The sequence below is a fragment of the Myotis yumanensis genome, unplaced genomic scaffold, assembly GCF_028538775.1.
Source record: "Myotis yumanensis isolate MYYU_CA2020_CCGP unplaced genomic scaffold, mMyoYum1.0.hap1 SCAF_24, whole genome shotgun sequence".
Taxonomy (NCBI): domain Eukaryota; kingdom Metazoa; phylum Chordata; class Mammalia; order Chiroptera; family Vespertilionidae; genus Myotis; species Myotis yumanensis.
Window position 1 is genome coordinate 9,369,321 of NW_027223775.1, and position 17,068 is coordinate 9,386,388.

Genomic DNA, 17,068 nt, shown 5'->3' on the forward strand with positions numbered 1-17,068 from the left:
ATCTCTCTCTCCCTTCCTTTCTGAAATCAATAAAAAAATACGTACCTATATATATAAAAGCCTAAGCAACCGTTATGACCAGTCGACCAGTCGCTATGACGCGCACTGATCACCAGGGGCCTCATCATGGATGTTTCTATCTCTCCTTTTCTTTCTGAAATCAATAAAAAATACATATCTATTATATTATATATATATATGAAAGCCTAAACAACCGTTATGACCAGTCAACCGGTCGCTATGACGCATACTGAACACCAGGGCCTCATCATGGATGTTTCTATCTCTCCTTTCCTCTCTGAAATCAATAAAAAATACATATCTATCTATCTATATAAAAGCCTAAACGACCCTTAGGACCAGTCAACCGGTCGCTATGACACGCACTGACCACCAGGGGCCTTATCATGGATGTTTCTCTCTCGCTCTCCCTCTCCCTTCCTCTCTGAAATCAATAAAAATATATTAAAAAGCAAACAAACCCCCCTTCAAAAAAAAACAAAACACACCCCAACATTATTTGAGAAACAAGGATGTCCACGCAAGTGCCTCATCTCTCGCCCTCAACCTCTTGCATTTTGGGTGAAATGCGCTGTTTTCAAGCATCATGACTTCAAAACGTGAATATCCTATTTCAAGGCAATGTACCCCATTTTTTAGACGAAGCAGCCAAGAAATATAGCCGGTTCTAGTCCCAAAGTATTTCACGTTGACAAACCCAGCCAGGGAGGTGCCGAGAGAGGGGGTTTATCAAAAGCGTGCACGCTGAGTCCCAATCATGTCTTTTTTTTCCCTGATTCCCAGGCAGAATTAGCAATGCCGTGGAACCGAAGACCTAAGTGTCATCTGTTTTTCCCCAGGAGGCAGAGAAAAAGAAATCCGTTCCGCACCCCAAACGCTCTCCCCACTCTCCCAAGACATCAAACAAAGATCCTCAGAGCAGAGAAGCAAGAAGAGGATCCTGTCCCTCCGGCTGCCCGTGACCCTCGTACCAAGTTGGAGTGAACTCAGGTGCTAAATCCGGTTTTGTTTAAATTAGAAACATGGGGAGGACATTATCTGCAGGACCTTTAGGATGGACAATTCTCTTAAACATGAAGAACGCGTTTCTTGCCCAGCCGGTGTGGCTCAGTGGTTGAGCTTCAACCTGTGGACTCAAGGGTCCCGGGTTCGATTCCTGGTCAAGGGCACATGCCCGGGTTGAGGGCTCGATCGCCAGCAGGGGGCGTGCAGGAGGCAGCCGATCCGTGATTCTCTCTGATCATGGATGTTTCCCCCCCCCTCTGTCCCTCTCCCTTCCTCACCGAAATCAATAAAAATATATTAAAAAACAAAGAGATGCGCTATTCCTGGGCGGCCACACGTGGGCGCTTTCATTTGAATGTAGAAATCCCGTCTGCTTCTATTTCTGGGGACCACAGGCGCGCGCGCGCACACACACACACACACACACACACACGTAGGCAATTAGGAGGGAGAAGAAACACGTCCAAATCAGACCCAGCTGCTGTCCAATGGGAAACAACCTTTGTTACCCCGACAAGAGGGAGACGGCGTACAAGCAATTGCTACAAGATCGACGCGATCTTCAGAGAATTCGCCTGAATAAGAAATGCGCAAGGTACCGGCGGGAGGTCTCAGAAAAGTATCATGTAGGGTTTAAAATACCGACTTCATTTCCCTATAGAATAAAAGCCTCATATGCTAAGTGTCCCGCCATCCGGTCGTCCGATCAACCAATCAAAGCGTAATATGCTAACGATATGCTAAGGCCGCTCAACCGCTCGCTATGACGTGCACTGACCACCAGGGGTCAGACAGTCAATCAGTCGCTATGACGCGTAATGACCACCAGGGGGCAGACAGTCGACCTGTCAACCAGTTGCTATGACGCATAATGACCACCAGGGGGCAGAGAGTCGACCAGTCGACCAGTTGCTATGATGTGCACTGACCACTAGGGGGCAGACTCTCCAACCAGTAGGTTAGCTTGCTTCTGGGGTCCAGCCAATCGAGCGTGGGCGAGACAGGCTGGACACGCCCTGGAGCCCTCCTGGGTCCCTCCCCGGCCCCGATGGTGCACCAGTGGGGTCCCTCAGCGTAATCTGCACCCTCTCGCAATCCGGGACCCCCCGGGGGATGTCGGAGAGCTGGTTTCGCCCGGATCCCGCAGGCCAGGACCAGGGACCCCGCTGGTGCACGAATTCTGGCCTCTATTAGGATCAAATAAAACGGGTTCAGACTCCCTCCTCCCACCCCTCCCCCTCTTTTTTTTTTTCAATGACAGTTGCCTTTCACCATGATATTTGCCTCAGGAGTGTAGCTGAGTGGACAGACATTCATACACCTTACAGAGTGACCCCCACCCAAGGATACTTTGTCGATTCTTAGGGAGAATAGAAGAGAGAGGGAGAGACAGAGAGAAACATCGATGTGAGAGAAACACATCGACAGGTTACCTCCTGCACGAGCCCCGCCCAGGGCCCCGCCCAGGGAGGAGCCTGCAACCGAGGTACATGCCCTGGACTGGAATCGAACCCAGGACCTTTTGGGTGGCCAGGCCGATGCTCTATCCACTGAGCAACACCGGCCAGGGCCAATTCACCTACGCTTTGTTAAGAATTGCTTGGAGTATTGTTTTTCTTTCTTTCTTTCTTTTTAAATATATTTTTATTGATTTCAGAGAGGAAGGGGGAGGGAGAGAGAGAGAGAGAGAGAAACATTAACGATGAGAGAGCATTATGGGTCGGAACAGCCTACGTGCCCACCAGCACATGAGTGGATTACAGAGCTGTGGTCCATCGACACCGTGGAATACTACGCAGCCCTGAAAAAGGAGGATCTCTTACCAGGTGCAGCCACACGGAGGGACCTGGACAGCAGGATGCTGAGCGAAATCAGGCAGTTGGAGAAAGACGCGTGTCCCATGACTTCACTCATTTGTGGGACCTAACGAACAACATAAACTGATGGACAAAAATAGGCCCACAGACGTAGATATGTGAACAGACCGTCCAACCTCAGAGGAAAGCCGGGGAGGGTGGGTGCGTGGGGAGAGATCAACCAAAGGACTTGTATGCACGTATGCATCACCCATGGATACAGACAATAGGGGGGTGAGGGCCTGGGGTGGGGGGCAGCGGCGGCTAGAAGGGGTCATGGCGGGGAAGGAGACATGTCATACGTTCAACAATATCCTACATTATAAAAGGCCAATATGCAAATCAACCAAAAGGCGGAACAACCGGTCGCTATGACGTGCACTGACCACCAGGGGGCAGACGCTCGATGCATGAGCTGCCTCCTTGTGGTCAGTGCGCTCCCACAGGGCGAGCGCTGCTCAGCCACAAGCCGGCTCACGGCTGGGGAGCACTAAGCCATCAGTTGGACATCCCCCAGGGCTCCGGGCCTGCGAGCAGGCTCAGGCCGGGCTGAGACCACCCCCCCACCCGAGTGCACAAATTTCGTGCACCAGGCCTCTAGTTAAAAAAATGAATTTCAGCACCATGGACACAGTCTCCCCTGGCAAGGGAGTCATATGGTTGGCTGGTACAGGTGCACTAACTCAGTGGTCGGCAAACCGCGGCTCGCGAGCCACATGCGGCTCTTTGGCCCCTTGAGTGTGGCTCTTCCACAAAATACCGACTTCTGCGCACGGGCCACAAAGTTTCAATCGCACTGTATGCGGCATTTTGTGGAAGAGCCACACTCAAGGGGCCCAAGAGCCGCAAGTGGCTCTCGAGCCGCGGTTTGCCGACCACGGGGCTAGGGGGACTTCACAGGCCTCTCCATTATACTTTCTTCCTTTCTTCTTAACATAAATATATATATTTTTTGATGTCAGACAGCAAGGGAGAGGGAGAGAGATAGAAACATCCGTGATGAGAGAGAATCATGCATTGGCCGCCTCCTGCCCGCCCCCTACTGGGGTGGAGCCCACAACCCGGGTATGTGCCCTTGACCGGGAATCGAACCCGGGACCTCCTGGCTCCTAGGTCGACGCTCACCACTGAGCCGCCCTGGCCCAGCTCGCATTCAAATTCCAAGGACGAGACCCTGTAAGAACAAGGATGAGCCTTCCACTGGGCATCAGATGATGAGGCTGAGAGAACCTCGCTGACCCCCAACCCCCGCATGGGCCCCTCTCACCCCCACCCCAGGCCTCCACCCCCCCAATTGTCCGTGTCCATGGATCACACATAGACGCACACACATTCTTCGATAGATCTCTTCCCACCCACCCACCCTCCCTGCCTTTATATAGGAGCTCTCCCTGGGCCCCGACTCCTGGGGAACCTCGTGACCTGCTGTTCCGTCCTCTCCCACTTCGCACCCACATTAGCGTGTGGGCCCCGGCCCCGGCCATGGGTTCAGCCCCCTCCCGTCTCTGGAGCCCTTGACCACGGACGGCCCTTGCCAATCCTTCGCGCTCACAGTGCTCTCCGTCCGGCGTGGACACGACGGGCTAATCCACCCCGAGAACCGCGGGGCCCTGGGCCTGTGTCCAGTTTACCCGGCCTCCTCGCCATGGCTCAGCGCCCTTGGCATCGACAGTCCCATGTCCTTGAGCCCTGAGCAGGGGCCCTTCCGTGTCCACCAGGAAAGAACACGCACACAGGGGATCCCGCTGAGGCCAGAACACGGCCAGCCACGGAGATGGAAGCAGGCAGAGGCGTGTGCAACCTTCAGAACATGCCACACGTGTGCAACCTTCAGAACATGTTCCCTCCCCGGACAGAATGCGAACGGTCCGAGAATCAGCCTGCTTGATTTCAGATCACGATGGCTTTGATCATGTTGGCAAAAATAAGTCACCTTGAACGTCAAATATATTTTTTAAAATATATTGATTTTTTACAGAGAGGAAGGGAGAGGGATAGAGAGTTGGAAATATCGATGAGAGAGAAACACAGATCAGCTGCCTCCTGCACGCCCCCTACTGGGGATGTGCCCGCAACCCAGGTACATGCCCTTGCCCGGAATCGAACCCGGGACCCTTCAGGCCACAGGCTGATGCTCTGTCCACTGAGCAAAACTGGTTAGGGCGAATGTCAAATATTTTTTTTAAAAAAAACATGTTTTATTGATTTCAGAGAGAAGAAGGGAGAGGGAGAGGGAGAAAAACATCCATGATGAGAGAGAATCCTGGACCGGCTGCCTCCTGCACGCCCCCTGCTGGGGATTAAGCCCACAACCTGGGCATGTGCCCTGGATGGGAATCGAACCCGGGACCCTGCAGAAACAGTGCTTGCAAAGCTGGACGAATCGCTGGCACGCGGGAGAATCATGCGTGTGCATGAACGCCTCCTGTTCCGGGTCTGTGCAGATGGCAGACCCAGACAGTGGATACGTAGGAACACACCCAACAGGTCTGTCTCCCACACTAATGAGGTGCCCTGGGGGCACCCCGACACCTCCCCCCCCCCATTCATCTCTTTGTTCTGTCATGAAGCTTTGGTGATGATCCAGGCGAGAGACACCAGGAGCCGGGACTTCCCAGAGACGAGAGACACAGGCCAAATATTTAGACTTTGGGTTAAAAACACAACAACAGCAGCACAACTGCACTTGGAAATGTGCAGGAAGGGAGGTTAAAAATTAATGGGCCACTAATTGCTCTCTTGCTGTTGGCTTTATTAGAGAACAAGAAAATTACAGGGAGAGAGAACGAATGTTCCCCGACTGCTCTCTCCAGAAAGAAAAGACCTAAAAAAAAAAAAACAACAACCCAGAAAGAGAGGGAGGGAGTCTCCCTCCATGGACCAAGAGGTCCCGGGTTCGATTCCCGGTCAGGGCACATGCCCGGGTTGCAGGCTCGATCCCCATTTGGGGGCGTGCAGAAGGCAGCAGGTATATGATTCTCTCTCATCATGGATGTTTTTCTCTCTCCCTCTCTCCCTTGCTCTCTGAAATCAATATAAATATATTTTAAAAATATATATTTCTGTTACCACCACGGAGGATGGTAGCTCATAAGAGAGAGGGAAAGAGAGAGAAACACATTGATCAGTTGCCTCCTGCACGCGCCCCGACCAGGGCCCGGGCCCGGGAAGTGCCTGCAACCCGGGCACATGCCCTTGCCGAGAATCGAACCCGGGACCCTTCAGTCTGCAGGCCGACGCGCTATCCACTGAGCCACACAGGCCAGGGCACACTCTGCTCTATTCACTGGTGCTGGTCGAAACGGCGTTGGGTGTCTCTCTCGTTTGGAGTGATGTGTCTTCAGGGATCGTGGCGAGTCTGACTGCCCCTAACCGCTCTCCCCTGCAGGCCTGATCGCCCCTAACCGCTCTCCCCTGCAGGCCTGATCGCCCCTAACCGCTCTCCCCTGCAGGCCTGATCGCCCCTAACCGCTCTCCCTTGCAGGCCTGATCGCCCCTAACTGCTCTCCCCTGCCAGCCTGATCACCCCTAACCCCTCTCCCCTGCAGGCCTGATCGCCCCTAACCGCTCTCCCCACTGCTCTCCCCTGCCAGCCTGATCACCCCTAACCCCTCTCCCCTTCAGGCCTGATTGCCCCTAACCACTTTCCCCTGCTGGCCTGATCACCCCTAACCGCTCTCCCCTGCAGGCCTGATTGCCCCTAACCACTCTCCCCTGCTGGCCTGATCGCCCCTAACTGCTCCCCTGCCGGCCTGATCGCCCCTAACCACTCTCTTCTGCAGGCCTGATCCCCCTTAACCACTCTCCCCTGCCGGCCTGATCACCCCTAACCACTCTCTCCTGCCAGCCTGATCGCCCCTAACCACTCTCTCCTGCCAGCCTGATCGCCCCTAACCACTCTCTCCTGCAGGCCTGATTGCCCCTAACCACTCTCCCCTGCTGGCCCGATCGCCCCTAACTGCTCCCCTGCCGGCCTGATCGCCCCTAACCACTCTCTCCTGCAGGCCTGATCGCCCCTAACCGCTCTCCCCTGCAGGCCTGATCCCCCCTAACCACTCTCTCCTGCCGGCCTTATTGCCCCTAACCACTCTCTCCTGCCAGCCTGATCGCCCCTAACCACTCTCTCCTGCAGGCCTGATCGCCCCTAACCACTCTCTCCTGCAGGCCTGATCGCCCCTAACCGCTCTCCCCTGCCGGCCTGATCGCCCCTAACCACTCTCTTCTGCAGGCCTGATCCCCCTTAACCACTCTCCCCTGCCGGCCTGATCACCCCTAACCACTATCTTCTGCCAGCCTGATCGCTCCTAACTGCTCTCCCCTGCCGGCCTGATCGCCCCTAACTGCTCCCCCCTGCCAGCCTGACCGCCCCTAACCGCTCTCCCCTGCAGGCCTGATCGCCCCTATATTCTTCATGCTCCACCACCTTTGACCCTTTGGCGTGTAGCCTGGCAACACGCTGGCCTATTGTATGTATGACATCACCTCCTGCTCACAATGGAGCGAGGTCCCCTCCAGGCCCCAATCACCCACAGGCACCCAGAGGTGGGAGACGACGTCAGCGAAGACTTCACGGCCGGACACACGGATGTGTTAGGGGTCCGGTGTTGTGGTCGGTGCCAGGGCCCTCTCCTCCAGGGTGAACCTCAATTTCCTGTTCTGTGACTTCCTCCCACTCACAGACGCACACGGAGGGTGCAGCTCATGAGAGAGAGAGAGAGAGAGGGAGGAGTCACAAATGAATCCGTAGTTTGGGTCAAAGTAATTTTTTTTAAAAAAAATATTTTTATTGATTTCAGAGAGGAAGGGAGAGGGAGAGAGAGAAATATCCATGATGAGAGAGAACCATGGACCGGCCGCCTCCTGCACGCCCCCTGCTGGGGATCGAGCCCGCAACCCGGGCATGTGCCCTCGACCGGGATTCGAACCCGGACCCCCTGGTTCATAGGTCGACCCTCAACTACCGAGCCACGCCGGCCGGGCCCACTGTTTCCTTTCAATCGCCAGTGGCAGGTGTTCAGGATCCAATGAGAATAGAATATTGGGGAGAATTAACCCATCCAGGTCGGGGAATCTCTTCCCGTGTCTTGTCCACCGCGACACCTCCCTCCTTCCCGCTGTGTGGTTTCCCACGGTGAAATCTCTCTCTCTCTCTCTCTCTCTGTCTCTCTCTCTCTCTCTCTCTCGCTTTAGGCCATTACACCACAAGCAGAGCACAGCTGCAGTTTCCAACAAAGCCAGTGATGAGACTTCCCCTCTGCCAACTTCCTAATGATATTTTGATGGCTTTTCAGGAATAACACCTTCCTGCACTCACGTCTTTTATAAAAATACATTCTTACTAGAGCAGTGACGGCGAACCTTTTGAGCTCGGCGAGTCAGCATTTTGAAAAACCCTAACTTCACTCTGGTGCCGTGTCACCTAGAGAAATGTTTTGATATTTGCAACCATTGTAAAACCAAGACGTATATTTTGGATGTTTATTTTATATATTTAAATGCCATTGAACAAAGAAAAATCAACCAAAAAAGTGAGTTCGCGTGTCACCTCTGACACGCCTGTCATAGGTTCGGCATCACTGTACTAGAGACCCGGTGCACAAAATTTGTGCATGGGGGCGGGGCCCTCAGCCCGGCCTGCACCCTCTCCAATCGGGACCCCTTGGGGGATGTCCGAATGCTGGTTTAGGCCCGCTGGCTCCTAACCACTCATCTGCCTGCCTGCCAGCCTGATCGCCCCTAACTGCTACCTGCTGCCAGCCTGATTGCCCCCAACCACTCTCCCCTTACAGCCTTAATGCCCCTAACCGCTCTCCCCTGCTGGCCTGATCGCCCCTGACTGCTCTCCCCTGCCGGCCTGATCCCCCTAACTGCTCTCCCCTGCTGGCCTGATCACCCCTAACTGCCCTCCCCTGCCGGCCTGATCTCCCCTAACTGCTCTCCCCTGCTGGCCTGATCACCCCTAACTGCCCTCCCCTGCCGGCCTGATCACCCCTAACTGCTCTCCCCTGCCGGCCTGATCGCCCCTAACTGCTCTCCCCTGCCGGCCTGATCTCCCTAACTGCTCTCCCCTGCTGGCCTGATCACCCCTAACTGCCCTCCCCTGCCGGCCTGATCACCCCTAACTGCTCTCCCCTGCCGGCCTGATCGCCCCTAACTGCTCTCCCCTGCCGGCCTGATCGCCCCTAACTGCTCTCCCCTGCAGGCCTGATCGCCCCTAACTGCTCTCCCCTGCTGGCCTGATCGCCCCTAACTGCTCTCCCCTGCTGGCCTGATTGCCCCTGACTGCTCTCCCCTGCCGGCCTGATCGCCCCTAACTGCTCTCCCCTGCAGGCTTGATTGCCCCTAACTGCTCCCCCCTGCCGGCCTGATCGCCCCTAACTGCTCTCCCCTGCCTGCCTGATCGCCCCTAACTGCTCTCCCCTGCCAGCCTGATCACCCCTAACTGCCCTCCCCTGCAGGCCTGATCCCCCTAACTGCTCTCCCCTGCTGGCCTGATCACCCCTAACTGCTCTCCCCTGCCTGCCTGATCGCCCCTAACTGCCCTCCCCTGCCGGCCTGATCGCCCCTGACAGCTCTCCCCTGCCAGCCTGATCGCCCCTGACTGCCTCTGCCTTGGCCCCCGCCATTGTGGCTTTGTCCAGAAGGACATTCAGAAGGATGTCCGGTCTAATTAGCATATTACCCTTTTATTAGTATAGATTGATTTCAGAGAGGAAGGGAGAGCAAGACATAGAAACATCCATGATGAGACACAGAGAGAGACACACGAGAGGGACACATCGACTGGTCGCCTCCCCACCGAGCCCTGGGCCAGGGATTGAGCCTGCAACCGAGGCACCTGCCCTTGACCAGGAATCGAACCCGAGACCCTCCGGTCCTCGGCCCAACGCTCTAACCACTGAGCAAAACTGGCCAGGGCCAGCCTGCCCTCATTTTGAACGTTATCCACCCTTGTGGTGGGAGCCCTGCGATGCACGGGTTGCAGAGTCATTCGAACCAGCCTCCCGATAACCGTCCAAGGTGAAAACAGCCGATTTTTTAAAAAATCTCTGCCACCAACGTGGGACCCAAACCAGCAGGGTCATGTGTTAGCAGCCGCTGGGCCGCGGACGGCTTGGTGTTCAACGTCCCCCAGGCCCGGCGGCCGGACAGCGGGGATCGATCGTGTCTCACACACAAGGACTCAGAAACAGAGCTGCCCTGAGCGAGCGCATCCTCCCATTAATTTCCCGCGGGCGCGGCGGCATTTACAACGCATGGATTTATCGGAGACCCGTTGGGAGCCCGTGGCCTCCAGCCCCCGCAAGAGTCATCCATCGATCTCTCGCCGACAAAAAGTCCTTTTCCAGGCAATAAACTCCCTCTTATTTATCTCTTAATCTTCCCCCAGAAGGACACGTGCAAACCAGTCTCGCAGCATCCTGCAGGCTCACTCGGCGGCGTTGGCCAGGGAGGCCAGGCGTTTCTCCTGCGGACGGAAAGGGGCCGCGCGCTCACCTGGCCAGCTCAGCGGAGGCCTGCGTGGCGGCTGTGCAAACCCAGAGACCTATAAAGCAACCACAAAGAATGGCCAGGAATTCGCACTTTAACCAAAAGCAATTACGACGCGCAGTCGCGTCCCAGGACGGCATCTCCCCCGATGAGGCCAGTCTTACCTTAACCGAACCTGTCTGTCTTTTTGCATCGACGACGATATTTTGTTGGAACGTCCAGGTAACTTCCCTTTTTCCGGACCCCTCAGGGCACAGGCATCGGTCTGCGGGGACCCCCCATGACCTCATCGTTACTGAGTTATATATCTATATATATATCTATATATCTATACCTATCTATCTATCTATCTATCTATCTATCTATCTATCTATCATCTATCTATCTATATCTATCTATATATCTATCTAATACTATCTCTATCTATATATCTATATATATATAGATAGAGATAGATAGATAGATATATAGATATTTATCTATATACATACATATATATATACACTAGAGGCCTGGTGCACAAAATTCATGCACCGGTAGGATCTCTCTGCCTGGTCGGCGATCAGGGCCGATCGGCGCCTCCCAGCTGCCGGCTAGGGACTTCCTTTGTTCCATGCAACCCCCGGGTCATCAGCGAACGTCAGAGCAAGTGGTCAAACTCCCGGTCGGTCGGACTCCCAAGGGGACAATTTGCCTATTAGCCTTTTATTATATAGGATTTTATTGATTTTTTTACAGAGAGGAAGGGAGAGGGATAGAGAGTTAGAAACATCGATCACACATCCGCAACCAAGGCACACGCCCTTGACCGGAACCGAACCCGGGACCCCTGAGTCCAAAGGCTGAGGCTCTATCCATTGAGCCAAACCGGCTAAGGCCTGAGTTAATGGTTGTCTGTTATCGATCCTGCACCCACTTATGTACAAGAAGCAGGTGTCCGTCATCCCACTTTCTATCCAATCCCAGGGACCTCCCCGCATGGCTTCCTCCCACCTCCCGCCTCCGTCCCCAATGGATTTCGACCAATGGGCATGGTCGACCATTTGGCTCAAATAAACTCACCAAAATTCTTTACAGGTTTGAATTTTTTTTTTTTTTACGTCAACACCCTATGGCTCAGGTTTTCCACATCCCCCGCACCCCCGGGCCCCAGCCTTTGCCTGGAGGGACCGAGGTGAGCCTTCGCCATTCAAAGGTGTCCGTGCCCAAGACGTCCGGCCTGCAGACACCTTTCACAGCGGCTCTCAACCTGTGGGTCGTGACCCCTTTGGGGGTCGAACGACCCTTTCACAGGGGTCGCCTAAGACCATCGGAAAACACATATATAATTACGTATTGTTTTTTTGATTAATCACGATGCTTTAATGATGTTCAATTTGTAACCATGAAATTGGGGGTCCCCACAACATGAGGAACTGTATTAAAGGGTCGCGGCCTCAGGAAGGTTGAGAACCACTGACTTAAGGGCAATTGACAAAACAAGACAGCCCTCGCCGCTGTGGCTCAGTGGATAGACCGTCCGCCTGCAGACTGAAGGGCCCCGGGTTCGATTCCGGTCAAGGGCATATGCCCGGGTTCCGGGTTTGATCCCCCAGTAGGGGGCGTACGGGAGGCAGCCAATCAGTGATTCTCTCTCATCACTGATGTTTCAATCTCTCTCTCTCCCTCTCCCTTCCTCCCTCTGAAATCAATAAAAATATTTTTTTAAAAATAAGAACATGAAAACAAGACAAAGGAGCCCTGGCCGGTGTCGCTCAATGGTTAGAGCATCAGCCCTGACACCCCAGGGTGATGCGTTCGATGACCAGTCAAGGGCTCACACGCGGGTCGCAGGTTCGATTCCTGCCCCGGTGGGGCGCGTGCCGGAGGCAACTGCTCTGTCTCTCTCACATTGACGTTTCTCTCTCTGTCTTAAAAAAATCAATAAAGAGCCCTAACCGGTGTGGCTCAGTGGATAGAGCGTCGGCCTGCGGACGGAAGGGTCCCGGGTTCGATTCCGGTCAAGGGCATGGACCTGGGTTGCGGGCACATCCCCAGTGGGAGGGTGTGCAAGAGGCAGCTGATCGATGTTTCTCTCTCATCGATGTTTCTAACTCTCTATCCCTCTCCCCTCCTCTCTGTAAAAAAATCAATAAAATATATTTTTAAAAAAATCAATAAAAACATACCCCCACGTGAGGATTAAAAAAAAAACAGAAAAGAAAATACATAAACGTGTGGATCTCTATATGCATAGAGATGACACTTGAAACCAAAGGAAGAAGGTGCCAAAAAAAAAAAAGGGATAGAATATGGTGATTTTTTGCACCAAGGACTTACGTTCATATTATAACATTCAGAGCCAATGTCCCTGATAATACGATCGGAAAAATCAGCAAGTTGGGACCAGGATGGGGCTTCCCGTGAATTCTCTTAACCGCTGACTCACAGGGTCGATTTTGCCGTATTAACGTCTTTCCCGTTCTCCAACGTCAGGAAAAACGTTCTCAGTCTGCTGGTCTTGGGCTGTGCCTTTCAGAGAGGAAGGGAGAGAGAGAGAAAGAGAGAGAGAGAGAGAGGAGAGAGAGGCATCCATGCTGAGAGACGATCACGGATCGGCTGCCCCCTGCACGCCTCCTCCTGGGGATCGAGCCTGCAACCCGGGCATGTGCCCTTGACCAGGAATCAAACCCTGACCTCCTGGTTCACAGGCCGACGCTCACCACTGAGCCACACCAGCCGGCCGGGCTCGAACCCTGCACTTCAATAGAGTCACAGCAACAGCGGCTCGGACCCCTCGGTATAAACTCACGAAAGGCCCAGGGAGGGCGCACGCAGGCCCGGACGGACGCCAAATCCCAGCTCGCCGCGCCAACGCCCCTCCCCCGACCTCCAGAACGAGGGGGGTTTCGGACGGACAGACGAAGGAGGTGTTAGCCCAGCGGTTCTCAACCTGTGGGCCGCGACCCCTTTGGCGGTCGAACGACCCTCTCACAGGGGTCCCCTAAGACCGTCGGAAAACACACAGATAATCACATATTGTTTTTGTGATTGATCACTACGCTTTCGTGATGTTCCATTTGTAACCAATGAAAATCCATCCTGCAGATCAGATATCTCCATGACGATCCATAACAGCAGCCACACGACAGCGATGACGCAGCCACGAAAATCACTGTACGGTTGGGGGGTCCCCACAGCATGAGGAGCGGTATTTAAAGGGCCTGAAGGTTGAGAACCCCTGCGTTAACCCAACCCGCCGGGCAGACAACCATCACCCAGGAAGCCAGGGGCCGACTGCCGAGGTTAAAAAAAATAAAAAAAAATAAAAAACTTCTAATGAGCCCCGGAGAAATCACACATGACAGTTCTATTCGAGGAGCAAAAATGATGCCCAAAGAAGACGCTAAAGGCACCGGAATGAGTGACCTACCACGACGCCAGGGTCTGGCATCTTTATGGCGACGGCCTCGCACAGGCATCCTTCCCAGCGAGGCCAGATCTTTGCAGGCCGCCTCCGATCGCCTCTCCTGCTGGCCTCTAAGGCATCCTTGCTGCCGGATTTATTCCCCGTCAGCCAAAATGCCTTTTTTTTATGGACTCGGCCGAGAAGAGCCGGCCCATCACGGATTCGGAGCCACACGCACAGAACACGGTCAACGACTGCAGATTGAACGGAGAGAGGATTGAGTTGTTCGGGGAGACTCTTCAACGACCTCCCTTTGCAAAAATCTCCCTCGGGGCGTGTGATGGACCCGCTGGAGCAGAGGTTCTCAACCTTCCTCGTTGGGGTCCAACCCCAGCAGGTCCAGGGGTTCCCAAAGGTGTGGACGGAGTCGGCGAAGAAGGAATGACACGGAGACAGCAGCGGTTCAGCTGATCAGCAGCCTAGCCAGGTTCTAGCCGTCTTTTAATATCAAAAATATAAGTCTTGCCGAGACCGTTTGGCTCAGTGGATAGAGCGTCGGCCTGCGGACTGAAGGGTCCCAGGTTCGAATCCAGCCAAGGGCATGGACCTGGGTTGCAGGCACATCCCCAGTAGGGGGTGTGCAGGAGGCAGCTGATCGATGTTTCTCTCTCATCCATGTTTCTAACTCTCTATCTCTCTCCCTTCCTCTCTGTAAAAAATCAATACAACATATTTAAAAAAAATACAAGTCTTTGTTTTACTATGGTTGCGGTCGGAGCCAGAAAACTCCTTCTCGGGAACGAACCTGTTGGCCTTCACTCTGGCTTCTAGGTCGTCACCATACATGTCCTGATCCCGATTCTTACCGGGCCTGTAAATATTCTGGGCCATCTCTTTGCCGCCTCTCCAGGCTCGATCAAACACATGGTAAATTTCATCTTCTCCGCCTGCGAATCCGCTGTCCACGCCCTGGGATTGGCCGAACAGCCTCTGGTCATACTGAACCTCGTCAGAAGTCCGGAAATTGGGCACACCCAGGGCAACGGCCTCGCTGATATCTCGGTTTTCATTTCTCTCCCGTTTCGACCTCTTGTCGGGCTCGGCCCTGGAAAGATTCCGGTCCTGCTGTCTCTCTTTCCGCCGGTCATGCCGGATTTCATCCCTCTCACGTGGTGCCTCCATATCCCCCTTTTTTTTCCACGTGGGTCTTGATCCCCGCTCGTCTCTCCCTCGCTTTCTGGGCCATTTCTCTGTTTTTCCTCGTGTCTCTCTTTCTCTTTCTGAGCCATCTTCCTCTCCACGTGGGCACGCACTTCCACGGCTTCTCGCGCCTTCCGATCAGCGATGTAGAGGGCTTCGTCCAGCTTAGCAAAATTTTCATGGACGTGGACCGTCTGCAACCCTCGTCCGTCGGCAGCCAGGCGCTTGTCTAACGGAACCGTGTAACCCTTCGCGTTCTCCCAGTTTGAAACACACGGAGCAGCTCTCAGTTGATCAGCAGCCTAGCCAGGTTCTGTGTTTTATTGTCTTGTTACATCTGTATTTATACCAGTTGATTTTAATCCTGTCAATTTCTATTCCAAAGGTTAGGGGGTTTCTTATCTCTATTTCAGGGAGTAAAGATTATGTAGCTTAAGCGTGATTGTTCATAGTTAAAGTGATTAACTACCCGCCCGGCACTTAGTTAAGGGGTTTTATTCCCTCCCTAACTTCAGGGAAAAATCCCCGCCTGGGGAAACAGCCTTTCTCAGATAGGTGACCTTGGTGAAAACACATAGCGCTAAGAAGGGGAGCAAACACATTAAGAACAGGATGCCATAGACGCCAGGTCCCTTGAAACATATGCTGTGCAGATGTTTCTTCCCTGCAGCGACTGTGTCAAGCAGCAGGGATGGACCGGCTTCCAGCACCTCCTCATGCCTCGACCCTTAAATACAGTTAGTTCCTCATGTGGTGGTGACCCCCAATTTCATGGTTACAAATAGAACATCACGAAAGCATAGTGATTCACCACAAAAACAACATATAATGATATGTGTGTTTTCCGATGGTCTGAGGCGACCGCTGTGAAAGGGCCATTCGACCCCCAAAGGGGTCGCGACCCACAGGTCGAGCACCGCTGCGCTGGAGGGAGATGGAGTGTGGCCACTTCCCAGGGCCCAGCGGACACCCTGCTCCCAGGCGGGGATGTACATCACAGAAACCTCCGGATGCTGGCAGAGTTAACAGAGTGACTCTTCAGAAAACCAAGTTATACACAATCCTTGCGGCCTAGCTGCCGGCCGCCGACAGCAAAATAATGGGGTTCACGGTGATTGCGGGCTCGGCACCAGCCATGTTCCTAGGAACCCTGCCCATTGGACAAGGGGACTTCCTGTTGGCATCATCCCGTTCTAAAATTGCCATGATTATCCTCAGCTGATCAAAAATGAGCGTGCAGGCCCGGCCAGCGTGGCTCAGTGGTTGAGCGTCGACCTATGAACCAGGAGGTTACGATTCGATTCCCGGTCGGGGCACATGCCCGGGTTGCGGGCTCGATCCCCAGTAGGGGGCGTGCGGGAGGCAGCTGATGGATGATTCTCTCTCTCACCGATGTCGCTATCTCTCCATCCCTCTCTCGTCCTCTCTCTCTGAAAAATCAATAAAGACATATTTATTTTTTATGTTTTTAAAATATATTTTTTTATTGATTTCAGAGAGGAAGGGAGAGGGAGAGATAGAAACACCAATGACGAGAGAGAATCATCGATCGGCTGCCTCCTGCACACCCCCTACTGGGGATCGAGCCCGCAACCCAGGCATGTGTCCTTGACCGGGAATCGAACCCGGGACCCTTCATTCCTCGGGCTGACGCTCTATCCACTGAGCCAAACTGGCCAGGGCTTCCCTGGAAATTTAAAGACATGTCTTGAATTAAATGCTGGAGTCAAGATTACAAGTGAATCACTGTGTTATCAATCAATGGACAGTGACTGTCATGGTTTGAGTTCCCGAGGACGGACGGTCTTTGCCAAATTTTATTTTTCTAATTTTTAAATTTTTTTTGTTTTGTTAATTTTCCTATTGGTTTTTAGAGATACTGGGAGGGAGGTGGAGAGACACAGAGAGAGACACCAACATGCTAGAGACCCACCGATCGGCTGCCTCCCACACCTGTGCGGATGAGGGCTGGGGACGGAGCCTGCAACCGAGGTACATGCCCTTGACGGGAATCGAACCCAGGACCCTTCAGTGAGCCAGCTGGCCAGGCCTTTGCCGAATTTTGAAAAAGGCAGAGGCCGATCCTGCCCAGGTGGCCATGTCATGC

At 53.7% G+C, this 17,068-nt stretch overlaps 1 pseudogene; it reads right to left on the reverse strand.

The window, feature by feature from the left end:
* LOC139000466 (SNW domain-containing protein 1-like) overlaps positions 1-16,167 on the reverse strand; it is a 62,456-nt pseudogene extending 46,289 nt beyond the window's left edge.
* Between the last annotated feature and the right edge of the window lie 901 nt (positions 16,168-17,068).